This window comes from Diceros bicornis, chromosome 6, assembly GCF_020826845.1.
Source record: "Diceros bicornis minor isolate mBicDic1 chromosome 6, mDicBic1.mat.cur, whole genome shotgun sequence".
Lineage (NCBI taxonomy): Eukaryota > Metazoa > Chordata > Mammalia > Perissodactyla > Rhinocerotidae > Diceros > Diceros bicornis.
Genome location: NC_080745.1, coordinates 17435341 through 17458687, shown reverse-complemented (window position 1 = coordinate 17458687; position 23347 = coordinate 17435341). Strand labels below are relative to the sequence as shown.

The 23347-nt window shown below is 36.2% G+C and overlaps 1 protein-coding gene across 2 annotated transcripts in view; it reads left to right on the top strand.

Moving 5' to 3' along the window:
- The window catches only part of CHRM3 (cholinergic receptor muscarinic 3), a 469040-nt gene that overhangs the window by 106744 nt on the left and 338949 nt on the right, over window positions 1-23347 (top strand). The gene's annotated exons all lie outside the window — the stretch shown is intronic.

Here is a 23347-nt window from a genome sequence, read left to right as displayed (position 1 = left end):
AACTGTACATGGAAATATACTGATTTGCTCTATCAATATGTGTATTCACCTGTCATATTTTTAATGCTTAAAATTTTGCTAGTGTATGATAATTATATATATTTCGCTATAAATAAACCAAATATTCAAATCCAAAGTTTTTTAAAATGCTTTTTAAATTAATAAATAAAAATTTTGTCTAAAAATCCAGAAAGACTCCGTGTGGCTTTTAAATCTTATACTGACTTTACAAATAACCATTAAGGTAAAAAAATATATGAATCAATGGCAGAAAATATGTCATATCATTGTAACTTTTAATGAGACATCCTGAATAATTTGTAATTGTTAAAATTCTGGAATAAGGGTGAGGTAGGGGGAGTACTTTATCTTAGCTTAAAGAATTTCACAATTTTTATACTTCAAGAAGAGCAATGTCTGTTGCAAACCTGTTTTTCTGCCATAAACAAAGGGAGAATTATTTCTGTGGGCTTTAACTTATTTATTTTTCTAAAGCATGCTGTATGGCTTCAAAAGCATTGCAGACAAACAACTATTATGAGAAATGAGAAGTGACAGTGCCTTTAACTCCTTGCATCATATTTTTAGGCAGGCGGAAATCTGCATCTTGAATGAATAAAATGTGATGGAATAGCTGAACTCGGTCATCATTTTGCCAATGTAGTACAAAGTGATTGTAACTTATTCACAATAAGTAAAAGTATATTACCATTAATAACCAGGTAGATATCTAAAATATATTTTATGTTTTTATGACTTTTATGTTTATTGAGATAAAGCTCATTAAAATCCTTTGAACTTTTTAAAACATGAATTGTGAAATTAAGACTGCTGCTCTTTGGCCTGGTTGTTGACTGGAATCATAGGACATTTACCCCTGGTAATCTTCCTTTCAACAGCTATTTGAGAGCTAGATAACTCACTGCTTTCCCCAACTTTTTTTTGTCTAGATTGCCAGAAAGCTCAAATCTTTTTGCTAATTTTTGCCTTATTTTTGCTATTTTTTTTCTTATCTGCAACAACAGTTTATAGGTTAGTCCTTCTAGTGTAGTATTGCCTTTTCTTTTTTTAGAGAATTTACCCATGAAAGAGGGGCATTCCTAACAGGGGGAGCATTGCAAGCAGTTATGCAAACATATTAAATAAAGAGAAATAACTAAGAGAGATATGCTAAGAGATATATTTGCACATAGTTTCTGCAACTTTGAAAATATTGCTTAAAAGCTCTGACCTTCAACTTCCTTGTCTGTAAAATAAGCATCATGATACTTACCTTGCAAGGCTACTGGGAGAATTAGGGCAGATATCACTTGTAAAGGTGCCTTGCACATAAGGTCTTATAAATATTAATGACATCTACTTTTGAGTATTTTTTTTTGAGCTCTTATTCTCATATCAGAGACTTTGATAATCCTGTATCAAAGACTATGGTTAAACCCAGATTATTTTCTAATAGTGTGTGAGATAATAGGAGTTACATAACCTCTTTAACCTTCAGTTCCTTACCTCTGAAATGGAGAACACCAGTGCGTCAACCTCTCAGGACTTTGGAGAGAATTAAAGAAGAAAATATATGTAAAGCTTGGCACATAGTAAGTTCCTGAAAAATGCTAGCTGTTGTTGTCACTGACTACAGTACTTCAATAAAGCCTTGACACTTAGGTTAGGATTGGTTATTTCTCTCAATTCGTAGATGGAAGACCTGAAGCAAAAAGATGCTAAATAATTTGCCCAAGTTCACTCAGCTGATAAGTAACTAAGCAAAGAGTTAAATATTCCCTAGTTCCAAAATCTTCATTCTCCTCTTTATTGACATCTGTTGCCATTGCTGTGCTTTTACTTAGACTATAAACAAACTAATAACATGAGTTTATTATCAGCATAATATACCTTATAAAGTTACCCCAGAATATAGTGAGGTATAATGCATGAGTTGTTCAATTATCAGCTAATATTAATGAAAATAAGGCAAAGAGTGTCTTTTAGACCTTCTAGGAGTGTCATAGAGTTAAGAAAATTTTATCGTCTGAATTATTTTTGATTTGTCTTCAGGAACTACTTTTATCTTTAGGAATGAGCTTTTTTTTTTTTTTTGTGAGGAAGGTTAGCCCTGAGCTAACATCCGTTGCCAATCCCCTTCTTTTTGCTGAGGAAGATTGGCCCTGAGCTAACATCTGTGCTCATCTTCCTCTACTTTGTGTGGGATGCCGCCACAGCATGGCTTGACAGGCCGTGCCACAGTCTGCACCCAGGATCTGAACCTGCGAACCCAGGCCATTGAAGCGGAGCAAGTGCATTTAACCGCTGCGCCACTGGGCTGGCCTCTAAGAATGAGCGTTTTTGAAGGACACATTTTAAGAAGCACTACTTGGATTGTCTTTGTATATTTTACTTTAAAATTAACTATGGCAAACTGAGCATAAATAATCAGTATATTTGATGAGATAAAGACGATTTCTCCATGTTTTAATTTAATTGCTTTTTAAAGATTACAGGGGAACACTAAATAGTCAAATCAGTTTTCCAGGCTATCTCTAATAAGCAGAAGTAATCAGCTCATTAAATATATGCAGGGGAATAGTAAATACAAATGAAGACTTTCACCCATTTATAAAAGAGAATCAAGTGAATGTGGATTTGAACCTATCTCGATCATCATTTAACCCCACCGCCCCCCTCAATCACCCCAGATTATTCTCGACTTTACAACTGGACTGGATGCATAGTATAAGTACAAGGGCAGTTGACTGGTTTCAGTGACATTGTGCTGTACAGTCTCCCAAACTGATGTCCACAAAAGACCATATCCCATTGAGGCACTCTTGATGGGAAATGGAGAAGGCAAATGTGGCCAAATGTAGACAATTGTTAACCTGGGTTGAGGCCCTTTCCATTTTCTGCAGGTTTGAAATTTTTCAAAATTAGAAGTTTTGGGGAAAAAAAGCAGAGACTATTTCCAGGAAGTTAACTGATGTTAGAAATTAACCTTTAAGCACAGTGAAGATGGTAGCATGGTTTAGTGTCATCATGGGGAAATCTCTATACCAGTACTTATGAAGAGAAAGTTTATGTGCAGCTGTTCCAGATGAATCTCCTTGTCTGAAAGACAGAGGGATAGTGGTTGGGCTGCTAAGGCACAGCATGCCTTCCTGTCTAGGGTGATCTGCCTTATCCCATTCCTTCTCCTTCTGAATTTAGCCCAGTCCACATATATATATATATATATTTTTTTTCTTTTTTTTGCTGAGGAACTCACCCTGAGTTAACATCCATTGCCAATCCTCCTCTTTTTTTTTTTTGCTTGAGGAAGATTAACCCTAAGCTAACATCTGTGCCAGTTTTCCTCTATTTTGTACGTGGGACACCGTCACAGCATGGCTGGTGAGTGGAGTAGGTCTGTGCCGGGGATCTGAACCCACAAACCCAGGCCGCCAAAGCGGAGTGCATGGAACTTGAACCACTCGGCCACGGGCTGGACCCAGCCCAGTCCATATTTGATACAAAAGTTTCTATGACCACAGAATAGTGGGCTAATGGTATTTGTGTCATAATAATTTGCCTTTGAAAAGTCATAAACATATATTTTTGTTTAAGTATAATTTAGGGATAATTTGAATGTAGTTTCTTCAATGTAAATAATATAAAAATTTAGCATGTGGTACAAACTTATCTAGATAAATAAAAATTATACGAATTTTCAACTGTAGCAATTTAAATTCAGATTCTGAGATTACATATTATAGTTCAAGTAAAGCATCCATTATGAGGCAGTCTTAACAAATATAGCATCTTCTGTATGTTTTAAGACACACCAAAATTAACTTGCAAAGTTTTTTGTAATTCTTTCGCTGACATTAGAAATATGGTTTTCTCTGCTTGACACTTGAATCATTTGTGATTTATAAGTTAAACAGTTCATTAATTAGGTTAACTAGGCATAAATATTCTTTTTATTATCAAAACAAGACCTATTTTGAAATAACTCTAAACAATTGTTAGCAGAGAGCTTTTTAACAGAGCACTATTCAGTGTTCATCAAATTTATTTTGACTTCTCAAATATTTCTCCATAAGAGAATTGTTCTCCCAGGTTCCTTACCATTTGAACTTAGTCATTTTCACATGGTTAAAAACTAGCTCCTTGGTACTTCTTCTTTTACTTTCCCTATCTCTTACGGTTCCAAATGTCTTGTCTCACATGTCAGATACCAAATGTTTAATTCTAAATGTGCTCAATTATTTCTGAGAAAAAACTATTTTGTTTAATTCCCATAATGTATTAATATTCTTGCATCGAAGAAATGCAAGCAAAAATTTAAGTTGAAATCAGGAATATTTGGAGATGGAAATGTTTTATGGTCATCAAGTTCTCCAGTGCTTAATAGTAAAGCAGGTGTGTGGTAATTTAAGTCAAATCAATAACTAAAATAACATCCTAACCAGGTTCTTCTAGGCCCTAGAGCAGCGAGCTTCCTTGAGCAGATCTAATATTGACCCTGTTTTAGGTGAGCTTTGATGTATTCGCCCAGGCATTTGTTGACTTTCAAAGGGCAACTTCAACAACCAAAGCATTTTGTACATACATGACATACTGTTAATACAAACTTATGAAGGTTTTTAAATGTATCCTGATAAAAATTCTATCTCTTTGGTGTTACATAATTCTAAAGTGCAGGAAAGACAGAGATTTGACCCAATATGAACTTGAAGGAATCAGGGTTGGCAGTGAGAGTGCAAAAATAGACATATGCAGGAAATCCTTTAGAATGTATTTTATTATTCAGTTTTGGAATAAAAACAATTGGCTTAGATGGTGCTCCCATGTTGCTGTAACAGCATCCAGAAATCTGTTATCTTTACTTCCAATCTCAGCAACAAACCTAGACTTCATCTATCAGCCAAAGACTAAAGATCCTCCTTTGTAGTTGTCGTTACATAGACCAGTTTGAAGCTCTCCAGTGGTCGACAGATGGTCATTGCTAAGCTCAGCGTTGCCCTGATCCAACTTCCCTTATGACATGCAACTATAAACATAAACTATTTTCCTGGCCATTAGGCATTTAGAGTTATGGCTCCAGTGAAGCCCAGAGGGCCATGGTGGCTTTGTGAAGACAGTGGATCTCTGAGTGATACAAGAAAGCAGTAGGTCTTCATCCTCCTGGAAGGTAGCTTCCTTCAAGTATTATTCACTGAAAATATGTGCTCCACGTAATTCTCTGAAATTCTCCTGTGTTGACAGAGTAGTAATGGTTTCCCATAAATAGAATGAGTATACACTATGCATTTTTTGGTTTTTCACTAAATGTTTGAAGTAATTTCTGATATTGAAGTAATATGCCATATGAATTTCTTTTAAATTGTCAAAGGGTTTCTTCAGTGTATTAATGTTCTAGAAAGATAGTGAGATTTCATTGCACAGCTGGACATTTATGTTTACTATATGTTTTGTACGTGGGAGGGATGTACATTATTTTCACCATAGTACTATTCTTACAATGTGACACTGAAAAACCTCTATCGAAAGATGGGAGTGTGTTCCCTTTCCTTGAACATAGGCAAACTGTTGCTACTGCCTCACCGTTAAGAGGTTTTGATTTCCAAGCCATGTCATTAAAGGCTTTACTGCAGCATCCATCTTGCTGTCTTGGATTGTTGCAATTAGGGGAGCAGGTGCCGTGTCATGAGGTCCTTGAAGCAACCCTGTGGAGCAAGAGGGCCGTGTGGAGAGAGGCTGATGCCCTTGGCCACCAGCCAGCACCAATTTGCCAGCCGTGTGAATGAGCCTCCTGGGAAGCTGATGCCTCAGCCCTAATCAAACCCTTAATGGATCCTCCAGGCTCAGCCAACACATGACTATAACTGCATGAAAGACCCGAAACTAGTCCTACCCAGCCAAAGCCTTCCCAAGTTCCGGTCCAACAGAAACCAGGAAGAATAATAAACCATTATTATTGTTTTGAGCTACCCTGTTTTGGGGTGATTACTGTATGCAGCAATAGATAGCAGACACTGATTTTGGTTGGGCGTATATGTTCATTATATGTTCTGCTTTTGTGCGTGTGGGGAAATGGGCTTTCTGGCTGCCTAAAGTCAAGAGGTAGAGACATTGTCCAGATGGAGGACTTTAGGCTTTGAATCCACTTTCTCCTTCCAAGAAATATGTCGCCTTACAGATGCTGAGCTGGATTTAAGAACAGGGAACTCAATGTTTCTAAACATTCCCCTACAAAAGTTTATACATTATTAGTTTAAGTTCTTCTGGAAAGGTTATGTAAGCCTACAGCAGAAAAAGGGATGGTCTAGCAAAAATTTGAGCTTTTCAGACCTGGCAAAATCCTTTCTTGAGTGTACAGTGTTACCACCCCTGGGCGTCCATATGGACTCCCAGATCCAGGAAGCTCTGCTCTAAGAGATTGAGTCATCTCTAGCCTTGCATCATAAGATCAGACGTCATAATTAAGTGGAGCAGAGAATTAATCTAGCTCACAGTGGGTAGTGCTGTGTGGACTCTTCCCACCTGTCTAATCCACGTGAAGAGCAGCAGTGAAAAAGAAGAAAATGACAAAAATCAAGTTGATCGCATATGTAGATGTATTAGTCAGGATTCTCCAGAAAAACAGAAGCAATAGGATATACATGATTTATTATAAGAAATTGGCTCATGCAGTTATGGAATCTGAGAAGTCCTGAGATCTGCAGATGGCAAGCTGGAGACCCAGGAGAGCCCCTGGTGTATTCCAGTCTGAGACTGCAAGCTTGAGAACCAAGAGAGTGCATGGTGTAAGCTCTAGTCTGGATGCAGAGGCATGAGAAGACAGATGTCCCACCTCAAGACTTGCAGGCAAAGATAGTAAATTCTCCTTCTTCCTTTTCGTTCTAGTCAGGTTTCCAACAGATTGGATGAGGCTCTCCCACGTTGGGGAGGGCAGTTTGCTTTACTCAGTCTGCCAATGCAAATGTTAATCTCAGCCAGAAATATCCTCACTGACACACCCAGAATAATATTTCGCCAACTATCTGGGCACTCTGTGACGCAGTCAAGTTGACACAAAATTAACCGTCACAGTAGATAATATTTGTGTTGTATGTGCATTCATATAGAAACATATTTGTGACTATATAGTGTACATATGTACACACATATACGTACATACATATATCTAAACCATTTCTTGACCACTTACAATATATAATAAATAACCATTTCCAGTGTGTCAAGTTAGAGATTACCATGCTGCCTCATTAAATTCTCTCAAAATTCTTGACAGCTATTATTTACATATGTTACAGATGAAGAAACAAAAGTTGTCTGCACTAGGCCCATCCTACAACTAATTTCAGAGCTATAGTTTGAAACAAATCTGATTTTAAAGTCTTCCCACTGCCTCAAAAATATATATCACGCAGCAATGATAAATAATTATGTTCATTATTCTCTTCTAATAAAATAAGGGACTCAATAGGATAATTGCGCCTAGCACATAACAGACATCCAAAGAATATCTGTGGAGATATTGACTACATTACAAAACACACATAATGGAAAGTTTTGTAGCAAAATCATTCGAAAACCTAGGCTTAACATTTAGAGAGAAAATCACAGACGGCATCTTATTCCACAGTCATGCCTGTTAAGTGAGCAGACATTGAGAATGACATTCTTTAATCTCCACATATTTGTGGCTTTTCTGATTTTCTTCCTATAGTTGATTTCTAGTTTCATACTGTTGTGGTCAGAAAAGATGCTTGGTATTATGAGAATGACATTCTTAATGGTGACCTGAAGTCTTTCAGAATCATCAAAGGATTTACGCCATTTAGTTTTACTGTTTCATATACTCAAGGTTTATAAATTATTGGAAATAGGATATCTCTCTATGTATGTCAGCTTCCTATTAATGAATTATTTGATCAAAAACATTTCATTCTCTAGTGATTCCAAATAGGAGTAAGTATTATAAAAAATTGTTAAATATCAAAAATATGGATAATATCTACACAGTGCAATTCAAACAGTGCCCAAAAATTGGCCACAGATATCTTCCATGCATTCTGTGGTGGAAGAAATTGGATATTGTTGATTGAAAATTCCATGCTATTTCCATTTGCAAATCATTGTTGCCACCTTCCGGCAGGTTCAGCACTGCTTTAGGTGCTCTCATAATTTGCCTTTCACAGACGTGTTAGAAGATAAATTTTAGAAAAGTTAAGGGTTGCATTACATTTATATTTGGAGTGTCTCACTGTCCATATGAATTCAGCACATCAAAATGAGATCAGCTAATTCTGCCAAGAAATTGCGAACAGTTCTTCTGATCCAGTTATTTTTCTTTAGTGCCTACAATTATGAACCTTTCATTCAGGGCCTTGCATGAGATCTGGCAGTTAAGTGACAGTGGCGTGAATGTAGAACCATAGAGACAGACACACACACAGGCGTGTGTACCTGTCCCCGTTCCCATTTCCTGGAAAGCTTTTCCTCCACCTCTGCACATTACTAGCTCACTGTCATCCTTCAGGATCTTGCCCAGATGTCACCCCTTTAGAAAGGCCTTTCCAAATTATCCACCAGATGTCATCCCATGCCCCATTGCTTTATTGCATCTCCCTGTTTATTTTCATCCTAGCAGTTGTCACAGTGTAATTACCTGTTGATGTGTTTGTTTCCTTGGGTATTGTCTATCTTCCCCACTAGCATGTCAGCTCCACAATAGCAGGAACGTGCATTTTATTCACTGATTTATCCCTAGCTCCTACCAGAGGACTTGGCACACAGTAGGTACTTATTCAGTATGTGGTGAATAAGTGAATGTTTGGCTTTTATTTGAGCCTATTGTTTCATCTACTGGTTATCCTACAATATTCTGTAATAAACCAAGCACTTTTACTGTATATTGGCCTGTTCCTTCTCACTAAGGAAAGTGCAGCATAGTAAGAATCCTTGCATCTTAGAATCTTGAAGCATAAAGTAGCTTTTTGATCTCTTTAGGTTGGCTCTGTCATTTAATAGTCGACTTAGAGGTTTTAACGATAAGGGAAATGCCCAGGGTAACACAGCATTAGTAATGTGTCCATACAGGGCGTCTGGCTCACAGGTCACTACTCTGCATGCTAGCACTGCAGTAGGAAGTTAATTTCTCAGCAGTGATGTTTTGCAAATGAAAATATCACTTAAAAATTGCAGATAAGCTGATGAATGCAAATAATCAGAGTAACAGATATGGCTTAAGATAAAAATAAAATCTGAATCTGTTGTCCCCCATATGTGAAAATGTTTTATGTTATTTTGTTTTTTAAATTCCCATTTGATGTCTCTTTGTTATTGTCATATTGTAATTCTGAAATTCTGATTTCAATCTTTTCTTGATCAAAACAGAACCAGGAACATAAGAGGTACCATAGAGACATCCAGTAACAATTAGCAAGAACCTCTTGTGTGTTTGCTAGAACAGTATGTTTCAGAGGGGCCAAAAGTAGAGCTGAAGTGATGGAAGATAAAATGAAATTAATGGGAAAAAGGTGTGATTGTGTCAAATAAAACAGTTTTGTTCAGATTGTTGTGATTCACTACAGAGGTTACAATCAGAAAAGGAAGAGTGGTCAGATCAGGAAATTGAATAAATAAAAGAACAAACTAATGTGTGAAATATATATGATGTGAAACCACATAGAGTATATCAAATCAATGAAGTTTTTTAGAAAACAGGACTTACAGGGTGGAACTGATAACCAAGAGGGCCTGAGTTCTGGTCCTCCTGTAAAATTTGAAGCCACATTTTTCAGCTTTTGCATATTAAACCCACCAAAAGCATTAAACCTGCATCCCACCTTTTTAACAGTTTTGAAAACCAAATAACCCCACCTGGCTCATAATTCTAGGTTCCTACTGATTTAAAGAATATCTATATATAACAATTCCTCATATTATTATTTGCATTTTTTTTCCAAAACAGGCCTTCTGTGATTTTCAAAATAAGTACAAATTTTACTGACAGCATATATTTTTATCTTCTCAAGAAGACAGTTCCTTGTCATTGTTCTTTCTGGCAATCTGGCATTTGATTTAAGTAACTTATTCTCCAGTTCGTAATTCTTGAGCTATCATCCCAGCAACATTGTTCTGTATCTCTGTAGAATGGTGTTTTTTTTGAGAACACGGACAGAGTATTCAATTGTTTGTTGCCAAGTCTATCCTCAGGGTTGGCTAACTACACACCCAGCTAAAATTTGATAAATGAAACTAAGAAAATTGTTATCGTAGGGGTCATTCTGTTAAATATAATCAGTGAATTCCACAGACTGAATTTATAACCTGAGCAAGAAAAGCAGGTTTCCTTTCCATTTTTAAAGTTTAACCAGGGTGAGCCATGTTTTACCTCAGCAATAAAAATTAAATGATTAAACAAACATGAAAAGTTTGAAAAAGGAAATGATAAAATCTAAGTGGATCCTTTGAGCTGAAGCTCCTTCACAGTTCCTCCCAGTAGCCTGGCTTAGGTCAGAAGACCCGATCAAGAAAGATTGCTGGGCCAGCCCCGGTGGCCTAGTGGTTAAGTCTGACATGCTCGGCTTTGGCGGCCCGGGTTCGGTTCCTGGGCACAGATCTACACCACTCGTCTGTCAGTGGCCATGCTGTGGTTGTGGCTCATGTACGAAAAGAGGAGGATTGGCAGTGGTTGTTAGCTCAGGGTGAATCTTCCCTTGGCAAATACAAAAAAAAGCTTCCAGTCACTACTCTTTGATTTTTCTCAGGTCTGTCATTTTTTTTGGAAAAGTATTTAATTATGTGCTATTTTGATACTTGGATAAATTAATATTTTTAAATATATATTGGGTTTTGTAAAGTGAAAAACAGCAAGTTCAGGCATTCCAATCTGTTGACATACGCATCTTTTACAGAGTACTAACCAGAATATGTTACTGTGAGTTGAGCTTCATTTTACAAATTTCCATGTATTTAGATAGTCCTCCTAATTTTCAATTTCCTAGCCACCTGATATCATGTTGCTGTATCCTAATTTGATTGTCAGTTACTGTATTGTTAAGCATTTTGGTTTTCGTTCTCTCTTTCTGGTTTTTAACCTTTAATCATATATAGTAGGAACACTTATGTACAGGTTAGGCTGTTTATTTGGAGTTTAATCCAAAAGTTCAGCTGAAGTTGAATAATATAAATTACAACATATTCCCAGATTGTTCTTTAGAAAAAAAGAATGAATTAACTGGCAACGTATGTGTATACACCACTTCACCTTCCCGTACCCACTGTCTCACGACAGCTTAATATTTTTATTTTAATGCTTCAAAGTAGATTAAATTTGTGACTCTTTAATCACTCTCAGGCTGATACATTTTTCCACAACAGCTTTCTGTCTGTTTTATCATTGCTTCGAATAACGGCAAGTAAGCGGGAGATGAGATACTGTCCATAATGTATTGCCTGCCCCAGTGGTTCTCCACCATGGCTACAATTGAGGAGCTTTTAGAAATCCCGATGCCCAGAACACCTCAATTCCACTTAAATCAGAGTCCCTAGGAGTGGACCTCAGGCATCAGTATATTTTAAAGCTTCTCAAATGATTCCACTGGGCAGCCAGGTTTGGGAAGCACTGAGCTAAACTGATCGCAGAGTTTCAGCTGGGTTTGATGGGGGATTGGAAGGAGAGAAGTAGTCTTAGCTCCATCATTTGGGGCAATTGGAATTAAGTATATTGCCTGCCTTACTCATATCGGTTGTGCTGAAGCAAGTGTTTCCTTGACCCTAAGTCTCTTCTTATTGGAATAGCTCATAAGACAGGTCTCCTTACCCTATAGTCCCTCCTTACCCTGGCGTCCGTCTGATTAGTACCTCATCTTCTACTTGCATGCTTTTCTCTGAGCTAAATCGTGGTTTCTGAACTTCTGAACCCTGGCTGAAGTTGTACTCTCAGTGGATGACTGATATTTTTACATTAGTCAAGAGCCCCAGCAGCTCTACTTCATCCCAGTGTTTTTAGCAGCTACTAGGTCACACCTTGCCCACTGGATTTTACCTCTGTGACTAACATGAATGCTGGCCTGGGGACCGGTAGTTACTAAAGGCCCCTTGCTGTGTTGGTCTCCCCATAGCTTCAGTGAGTAAGACATCTTCTGGCCTCAGCAGACACACCTCCTGCTCTGATTCTTTTGTTGCAATTAAGTACAAGTGAATGTACTCCATGTTGATGCTGTATTTGATAGGACCAACTTCTAGAGCAGGGAAAAAGAGCCCATTTTCATTTATAAGACTTTTCCTTTTTTACTTTTACTTTCCGCCAGCTGCAAACCAACTGTCTCATCCATAATGATCATAACCACATTAAAAATGATGAGAACTAACTTTCCTTGGAATTTTTTTACATCTATATACCATAATAAGTCTTCTGCAAGTGCTATATCTCATTTACTGCTATATCAACCTACAAAATAGTTACTATATTTATTCCCATTTTTCAGATGAACAATGTATTAGATAAAATTTCTTGGCCAAGGTAATATATTTAATAAATGATAGAGCTAAAAAGATTCCAACCTCAAATTGTTGAATTCCCAGAGCCTGAGGTCTTAACCATTGTATTGTGAAAACTGGACTTCTTAAAAAAATGCAAAGTGATCAAAAAAATCTCCTCCCAAACTCCGTTTATATCCTTCTATGTTCTCACTCACTGCTGTCTTCACCACCCTTGCCTGAAGCACTTCCAGCCTACTGGTTATGGCTGGAACTGTGACAACTGTGTGTCTTTCCACATGCTGTTCCTTAGGTTTGAGATTTTTGTTCTCTCCAAGATGAGCTGCCACTTAGAATTTTCGAGCCTCAGTTCACATGTCAAACAGTTCTATGCGAAGCTTTGAGGAAACCCCCAAGTTGGTTAACTGCTCTCTTCTTGGTGTTCTTACAGCACATGGTAAATATCTCAATCACAGCATTCATCACTTACCAGCTAAGAACTTTTGACATTTTAATTAATATCTGTAAGCCTCAGTTTCCTTATTTACAAAAATAAAGATAATCAAAGAACGTACCACTGAGGCTTATGAGGATTAAAAGAGATAATGAATATAAGGTACTTAACTGCATGTTATATAGTAAGCATTTTTTAAAATATTAACTAGTTTTTGTTATTACCATCTCATTGTAGTACAATTTCTTAAAAATCTATTTTCTCATACTGCACAGTTACTTTCTACAAGGAGGGGCATAATGACATATATTTCGTGTTTCCATGTTTTGCAAAGTGCTCAGCACAGAATGGGAGCTTGTGAGCTCTTAAAAGTTACTTAACTCCTCCATCTCCGAAAGGAAGACCCTCATGGGGTGATATGAGGATAAGGGGAAAATGTAAAACGGATTAGCATAGAAAGCCTTTAATAAATGTCAGCAGCTATCATTATTTAATGTTTGAGTAAATGGATGGATGAATTCAGGAGGGAGTCAGACTCGTTCCTGTTGCTAGTTTCTTTTTCTTATACGGAGATGATGGCAAGTCGCAGCTGTCCGTGTCAGCTCTCTCTTAGATAGATCTCGTTGTGTGATATGATATGACAAGTCCTGAGATTTTTGTCTTATTAATACTCAGCAGGACTGATTCCTGCGTCATACAGGGAATAAGTAACATGTTGATCAGTGAGAAACCTGGCAAGTCTTATTGAATGTCTCTTCTGTTAGTAGGGTAAATGCTTTCCATAGATCATTTCTGTTCCGCATTGAACTTTTGGCTCACCATCTGTTTGAAGGTGCAGGGCATAATGGTGACAGAAGAAATATGGTGCCCTCTTGTAAATTCTAGTAATCCAGCTATAGTAAATGCCAAAACATGACTTGAACAGTGTACCTGGAAATCTTTGTTATAAATAGAACCTGCAGGTTCCAGAACAGTAGAGGTTAGAGATGGACATAAAAGAGTATTCGTTTAGTTTGGGATGGAGACAACCATAATAAAATCTTTTTTTCTGGAATAACCAAAAAATCCCATATGGATATTCCTCTTCTTATTCAGGCTTAAAAGAGCAGTCTACACTTACTGGATGCTCTTCCTCACCTCCCATTCGCTTCTCAACCCACTGATGTCTTTTTTTTCTAGTACTTGAAGAAGTGTTTCAACCATGGTTGCTTTTCAGGAAAGAAAATATGATTTAAATAATTGTTACTGAAGAAATACTTACAAGTGTTGCTTTGTTTGCAGAAGCGGTACATCATAAAATAAAGCATATTTTCAGTTTAGTGAGTACCGGCTGCTTTGATTTGGTAATTTGAGAAGTGAATATATATGAAGTTCTGATTTCAGATGTCTTTTATTTTGAAATTTAGATAGCTGACATATTATGCGATGTCTTGTTAATTATCTGTTATTTTACTTTATTAATTATATATTTTCTTATCTCTGTCCATTCATCATTAATTTTCACGTCAACCCAACAGTCATCTGTCGTCAGAGGTTACCCTATGCAGGTTCAGTGCTAGCTTCAGGTACGAGTCTCAACCCTTTTCTTCTATTAAAAACAGTTTTGGGGCCGGCCCAGTAGCATAATGGTTAAGTTCTGGAGCTCCACTTCGGTGGCCTGGGGTTTGCGGGTTTGGATCCTGGGCTGGGACCTACGTACCACTTATCAAGCCACACTATGGCAGGCGTCCCGCATATAAAGTAGAGGAAGATGGGTACGTATGTTAGCCCAGGGCCAGTCTTCCGCAGCAAAAAGAGGAGGATTGGCAACAGATGTTAGCTCAGGGCTAATCTGTCTCACCAAAAAAAAATTAAATAAATAAATAAAAACACTTTCAATTGACAACAGACTCTTTCCTTGATCCTACTCCTCAATCCCCTCACAAACTATCATGTGTCTTTTTACTTTTGATAATAAACTTCTCCAAGAATAGATCAAATTAATGAATTGCACTATTGAATTAGCTGCTAATTTCTCAACTCCTAAAACTCAACTTTCTATCCCAACAAATGAACTGAAATTAATATGATATATTTTTTATCTATATTGCTTGATCCACTAAAATTTTTGTTACATTAAAACAGTGAACAGTTCTCAGCAGTGTGCCTATAAAAATTAAATTAATAACTAAACATTTTAATTAAGAAAAATGGGACTTTCAGAGTGTGACCCATACTAAAGAAAAAAAAGCGTTTAATAGAAACTGTCAATGTGAGGGCCCCAGTGTGGAACTTCACATATCAAGACTTCAGGGAGCTATGATAAATACGTTCAAAGAACTAAAAGACTCTATGCTTAAAGAATTAAAGAAAAATATGTGAATGACCTCTCACTAAAAGAGAATATCAACAAAGAGGTAGAAATTATATAAAATAAACAAATGAAAATTTTCTACGGAGACTCAAAGCAGACTTTAGATGGCAGAAGGAAGAATCAATGAACTTAAAGATTTATGAATAGGAATAATCCATGAAAACAGGAAGCATGAAGAACAATGAACAGACTGGGGGTCTGTGTTTGGAGGGGGGACTGTGGTACAGCATCAAGTGTACCAACATATGAGAGTTCTAGAAGAAGAAAGCATGAGAGGCAGAAAAAATATTTGCAGAAATAATGGCCAAAATTTTCCAAGTTTTATAAAAAATGTCAGTCTACCTACCCAGGAAGCTCAATGAACTTCAAGTCAGATAAACACAAGGAAATCCATGCCTAGACACATCATGGTCAAACTGTAGAAAGGTGAAAACAAAGAGAAAAATCTCAAAAACAGACCAACGGAAAGACCAAAACATGAGAGACAAAGAGGGACGTTTATAGTGCTAAAAGTGTCAATTCGTCAGGAAGATAAAACAATTAAAAACACATAGTCATCTAGCAACAGAACCCTAAAATATAGGTAGCAAAAACTGGCAAAATTGAAATGAAAAATAGATAATTTAAGAAGAATGGTTGGAGACTTCAATACTTTACTCTTAATAATTGGTAGAATAATGAGACAGTAAGTCAGCAGAGATATAGATTTGAACAACACTATCAACCAATTTGAAATAAAAGAAATCTGTAGAATGCTCCACCCCTAAATAGTGAAATACCTATTATTTTTAAGTGCAGATGGAGCATTCTTCAGGATAGATCGTCTGCTAGACCCATAAAACTATACTCAATAAACTTAAAAGGGTTTAAGTCACACAAATCATGTTCTCTGACCATAACAAAATTAAATCAGACATCAACAATAAAACAAAATTTTGGGAAATCCTCAAATATTAAAAATTGAGCAAAATACTTCTAAATAGCCCATGAGTCAAATAAGAAATCACAAGGGAAATTAAGAAAATATTTTGAATTGAATGTAAAAGAAAATACAATATATCCAAATTTGTGGGATGCAACTCACACAGTGCTACAGGAAATTATATAGATTTCAATGCCCACAATATAATAAAAGGAGATCACAGATCAATAATCTAAGCTTCACCATAAGATACTAGAAAAAGTGAAGCACACTAAAATGAAAATATGGAAGAAAATAATAAAGATTGCAGTGGAAATCAATGAAAGAGAAAACAGAAAAAAAGTAGAGAAAATCAATAAAAACAATAGAGAAAATAAATAAAACCAAAAGTTGGTTCTTTGAAAAGATCAACATAATGGACAAACTCTTAGCTAGACTGACCAAGAAAAAAGAGAAGACACAAATTGTCAAAATCTCCCGGAACAAAAGAGAGGACATCAATACCAAGCCTACAGAAATTAGAGAGATTGTAAGGAAATACTTTGAACTACTTTCTGCCAACAATAGACAATTTAGATGAAATGAACAAATATCTAGAAAGATACAAATCCATAACTGACTCAACCAGAAATAGAAAATCCAGATGGCCAATAAGAAAAGAAATTGATATAGCAATTTAAAATCTTCCCACGAAGAAAAGGCCAGGCCCACGTGTCTTCATTGGTGAATTCTTTTAGGTATTTAAAGAAGAAATAATACCAATCCTTCATAAACTCTTCAAGATTTAGAGGAGAGAACACTTTCCATCTAATTATGTGAGGGCAATATCACCCTGATGCCAAAGCCAGACAAGACGTGACAAGAAAAGAAAACTACAGACCAATATCCCTCATAAATATAGATGCAAAAATCATCAACAAAATAGCAGACCAAATCAATGTGTATAAATTATCTAAGTGTGATTTGTTGTTTGAATGCAAACTCGATTTAATATCCAAAAATCAATTAATGTAATGCATCAAATTAATAGAATAAAGGGGAAAAAAACGACACAATCAATTTAATAGATGCAAAAAAACATTTGACAAAATCCAATATTCATTCCTGATTTAAAAACAAAAACAAAACTCTCAGCAAACTAGGAATAGCAGGGAACTTTCTCAGTCTGTTAAAAGACATCTACCAAAAAATCTATAGCTAACATTATTTTAAAGAACGAGAGACTGAATCTTTTCTCCTTATGATAGAGAACAAGACAAGATGTCCAATCTAAATACTCTACTCAGCATTGTATAGGACATTCTGGTCACTGCAGTAAGGCCAAAATATAAATAAAGAAAGAAGTTCAAGGCATCCAGATTGGGAGAGAAGTAAACTGCCTTTATTGGCAGATGACGTGATCCTATATGTAGAAAATCCTAAGCAATCCACAAAAATACTATTAGAACTAATAAAAAGTGTTTAGCAAAACCAGAGAATGTAAGATCAATATGCAGAGCCAATTGCATATCTGTATACCACCAATAAACTGTCTGAAAATGAAATTAAAATAATTTTATTCACAAAAAATCAAATATGTAGGAATAAATTTAACAAAGGAAGTACAATACTTGTACATCAAAAATTACAAAACTGTTGAGAGAAAAGGGAACTTTCTGGGAGAAGGAGCGTGTTAGTTGAGGGAAATTAATGAAGATTTAAATAAATGGGGAGACGTCTCATGATCATGGATTGAAAGACTCAATATTATTAAGATGACATTAATGTAACATCTCTCCAACTTTATCATTAGGTTCAATAAAATCCTACCAGTATTCCACTAGGAGTTTTGCAGAAATTGATAAGCTGTTCTGAAAATTTAGGTGGGAATTCACAAGATCCAAAATAACTAATTTGAAAAGGAGGACAAAGCTGGAGGACTTAACCCTTCCTGACTTTAGAACTTAATATAATGCTGCAGTAATCAAACAGCATGATACTAGCATAAAGACAGATATTAGATCAGCAGAACAGAATTCAGAATCTAGAGGTAAACTCTTACAATTATGGCCATTGATTTCACTTAGCTTGCTAAGTAAGAGGCCAGACGAAAAAGGCCTTAATCTGTATGATTTCATTTGTATGGCATTCTGGGAAAACTTCAAGCATAGAAATCAGAGCAGTGGTGACCAGGACTGGGTGGTAGAATGGTATTGACTACAAAGGGACACAGGTAACTTTCTAGGATGATGAAAATGCATATCTCGATTGTGAGCATGGTTAAACTACTGTAAACATTTATAAAAATGTTCAATGAGCCATACACTAAAAACGGGTGAATTTTACTATATGTAAATTATTTCTAAATAAACTCAACTTTAAAATTGGATTTATTTATAACAACATGTTAGCAAATATTACCAGTGTGGTAAAAAGAGCATGAGCAGTAGCACGTTAACTTAGACTTTGCCACTTACTTGCTGAAAATCTTTATTTTCTCGTCAATAAAATGCAATCACAATATCTACCATGTAATAGATATTGTTATTTATCTGAGTTATTGGGAATGCCATATTTAGAGCAAATATATGACTGCCACATAATTTTGTATTAATTTTCTTCATGTCTTATAATATTGGAAGTATCACCTGAAAGTTGAGAGAGATTTTTAAGTTTGTCTTTTCTATTTTTGCCATTTCAAAGATACAAAATTTGAAAGAAGTGCATTTCTCTTCCCTTTGCCCATCCTGTCAGACAAGCCTCATTCCCCGATGCAGGCAGGCTAGTTCCCCACACTAGGCTAGTGAGTTGCCATCTATTAATAGAAACCTTTCTCCTGCGTTCGGAGCAGGCCAGGCCTTTCTTGTGTTTCTTTGCTGTTATCTGGTCCAAGCTCAAATCGATGTATTGTGGGAAGTTTTCCCCAATCAACCCAGTGTGACATACACATCATCTCATTATCTTCAATAACCACTCTCATCGAAGTGTACAGAAATTTGCATGCATGTGATTTCTTTATATATTATATATATATATATTATATTTCTTTATATATTAAAGAATTATTTGTCTCATTTATTCACTTCATAACGTTATATCAGGATTTATCTCATTCCATTGCTTACACTCTCGAAGGAATAAGATTTCCTCTAATCAAAGCCGGTGAGCCTATGGTGCCTAGAATCATACTCTGTGCCAAGCTCACTGTGTTAATGTGTTTGATAGTGATAATAAAAGAATAAATAGGACTCATTTCAGAATTTGTTTTGCATTATTGTAGTTGGGTACTATTTTTTAAAGCCTTGGGGAAAAACATAAGGAAAAAAATACATATTTGCTAGAGATGATGAAGTTAGATGAGGAAAATTACATTTAACAATGGGAGAGGATCATGAAAATGTCTGATCAGAAACTTTTAAAAATAATTTAATGGGAATCAATGATTGTATTTAGAGGTTAAGCATAAATCATATAGTTTGATCATGTCAGGACTCATAAAATGTTAGTAGTATTTTCTGTTAGTCTACTTAAAATAGAATTATGAATTAAGCGTTTTGGGATATCATGAACTTGGTTATTCTAAAGGAAAATTATGTATGCTCTTTACTTTGTCCTGTATAAAGAATGTCTCTAAAATGGGTTTCTAAGATGAAGAATTTTTCTTTTAAGATATGTAGGAGTTCCACTCTACTTGATAAAGTTTAACATTAAGATCCTGAAAAACAAAGCAAAGTGTAATGAAAACTGGGAGGTTAAGTATGAAAGTAATCAAGAATATACTAAAAAAGGTAATTAAGAGAAAATACTGTCTGGTGAAGTTTAATATAATCTTTGCTATAAATCTATGCATAATCCCCTCTAAGGAAATAAGAACAAAAAGGATTGAAGCAGATTCAGCTAAAATAATATTTATGTCTTTTAATTGATTTTCACTGATTTATTAGTGCATGAAAAAAAGATTGTTTTTGTTTTTGAAAAATTCCCCCTTAATTAGAACCTTAAATAATTCTGAAGCATCATTTAACTATTCCTGGCTCTCTGATAGAAATAATATATTTTGAAACATTTTTACTCTCCTTTAGGGGAAAAAGAAGGTCGAATTATTCCAAGTTTTTAGGAAAGAAAACCATCCTATTCCTTCTAGTCCTCAATTTTTATGTGAGCATGGTACTAAAACATACTAACTAAGGCCCCCCATAGCTGAGCTAAACTTTCCATAATTGTAAAGTGCTACATCAGCCAGGAGGCTCATCTGGCTGCCCCTCCATTGCCCCATTGAATCTAAGCTGACTCAGCAGTTCTGGCCGGTTAGCTAGAAGTCGCCTGTTTCCTTTCCTCACCGTTACATGAGTGTCAGAATGGAAATGTTCATTCTGGGAGAACACACACACTGATTTGCACCTGTATGTCTTTAATTTTCAAAGCATTTTCACATATATATATATTACTTTATTTTATCCCATTTAATAGATTGGGAGTGGATGACTGGCTAGATTACTGTCATATGACTGCATAATGATGCCAGAATTGGCAGTCACCTCTCACCTCCAGAGGTCTACCTATTATTTCTGATTTCAGGACATCCTATGAAATAGAAAATAAACAAAAACTTAAGTTATTTTATTGTGGAAAGTGAATGAAACTTGGCAAAATCCAACCTAAGTTTGAATCATCAGTTTCCTAATCTGTAAAATGAGGCTTTATATATTTTCAAGGTTGTAATAAAGATTAAATGATACAATCCATATTTGGAACAATTAGCATTTTGCTTAGTTCGTGAGAGAATCTCAATAAATGGTGGTGAATAATAAAAGTAATCTGTGATTCTGGTAAGGCTGCCGTTAACTGAAAGTTGTAGTACCACTGCTGGTTGCGGCTAAGCTTGAATAAAGACTTATTTTGAAGACACTATCTTTCTGTAGGAATATTCATACATTCAAAAATAGTCCACTATGTTCCAGGCACTGTGCTAGGTGCTGGAGATGCAGCGGTGAGGAAGAGTCTATTCTCATGAAGCTTATGTTTTGGATGTATCTTTCAGCATTTTCAGCCTGGACTTCTTCTATAGCTTTCTTCTGCCAAATAATTATACTTTTACTAGAACTTCAGTAGTGGAATTAATTCAGCACCAAATATTTGTCGAGGGAAGGAGGATGGACGGATTAAAACTTGACAGCCCATGGCCCAGAGTCCATGTGCTGTAGACTGAAACTTAATTGGGAGAAATCTACTAATAGTTAATATTGGTATTGTACACCCATCATATCTGGTGCAAGAAGCTCTCAATGCCTTCTGTCTCCTCTCTCCGAAGAGAGATGTTCATCATTTTGCTGCTGCATTGCCAAGTTAGAACTTTGAGTAGAGCCCCAGTTGTTACGTAAAGGTCTTTCTTAAGAGACCTTTGTTTCCTATCTAGTATTTTTTAATTTTTGCCTAAATTCTAACCTTGGCTTTGGTTTTCCAATTCCCAAAATGTACAGTGTTTGAGGAGCTTGTGGCTTGAGTACCCTGCATTCTATCTCAATCATTTATTTACAAGTTCTAGCTGGAAGACATGGTTACTATTATTCTCTTGGCTAAAGCCATCCTCCTCCTGTGGCAAACAATCTCTGTTGAGATGGAGAGCATAGCTTCAAGATTAATACTCATGAACAGTGACTGAGGAAGAGTGCATTCGACCCACTGGCCCTGGCAGTTAGTGGTGAGGCTGCCAGCCAGGGTGTTCCTGTGTCCATCAGAAAGCTGTATGCTTATGGAATTCAGCAGATTCCTGCCAAGGTTGATCATCTTACTGGTTGTCTTCACTGTATAAATGCATAGCTTAAGAACAACCTGTGCATATGCACATATGGTAGAAGAGCTCCTGTCCAAAGCCTTTATGCCCCATACCTTAGGAACATTGCTTGTTCTTTGTGTCTGAATTCTGTTCTTGATACCAATTTGTAATTGACCTAGAAACCTACTTTCTCTAAGTGGAGAGGCCATCCTTTTATCCATATTTAGAATGCTACTTCCCTTGCTTCTATGTGTAGGGTAGAGAGGGCCTGGGCCAAGACAGCTGCTTGAAGAGATGCACTGAAATGCTGAATATGTTTTGCCATAGGCAATATGTTTGCCATTTTAAGCTATGAGGATTTCTTCTTTCTACCCTCAGAGCACAGTGCCCTGTTGCCCTAAGTGTTTACTGCAGTCCTCCTTGTTTAGTCAAGAGAGCACTGAAATACCAGCTTTAAGGAATGCTTACCGCATTGTCTTAACTCTGCCCTGACATTAAAGGAAGTGTTATCACTTCCAAAGACTAAGGAGTTTTTGTTAAATTTGTAAATATCCTAACTCCAAAACATACGTGAGACGTCTCTGTGCCCAAGATACTGGTAAACCCTCGTCTTTTTGAAAATTGTAATATCCACTTGAGGTAACTGGATGATTTCTGAGTCGCAAATCACTGCCTTTCAAGACAAAACTAGGAAAGTATCCAAAGACATTCTTGAAGGTAGGAATATCCAGGCTGGTAATGTGAAGAGAGAAAACCCCAGCCTTAATAATTTCTATGATCCTTTGGCTGCCTTCTTTCTTACTGTGCTTCCAGGAAACCAAGACCTTTTCAGGTTTCAGACTCACTAGTGCCCTGACTTCTCAATTTGAAAGCAATCATACATTGTAGCAGCAGACAGTTTAGAAAAAGTTATAAGGGAGCCATTTCCATTTCAATCTAAATGTATATTTTGCCTTTGTTGCTGTATTCTGGTAGAAAGCTTCAGCATTCCAGTAGTGGGTTCTGTTAGGTCTTAAGATAGTAATTAAGCTTGTTTTTCTTTCTTTGGTTTCTTTTTTTTTCCTTTCTTAATCTTCAAAGATGACTTTTAAGTGTGCTTCCTTGGGCTCTATATCTGGTATCTTAACATATTTCAAATGGCTTAGGAATTCATACATTGCTCATTTTGTTGCAGTTTGGTAAAAAAATAACCCTTTAACCACTCTCCCAGTCTAGACACCTCTTGGTCTCATAACAATTGTTTTTCTTTTTTTTTTATCATCCATAAGTTAACTGGTACATTGGCACTAATAATGGTCCCTCCTAACATTAAGATTCAGAAATTAATTCCATTTGTTCTCTAAGTCCTTATTCTGTTGCTTTTAATATTTAAGAATGTTTAGTCGAATAGCTCTCTGA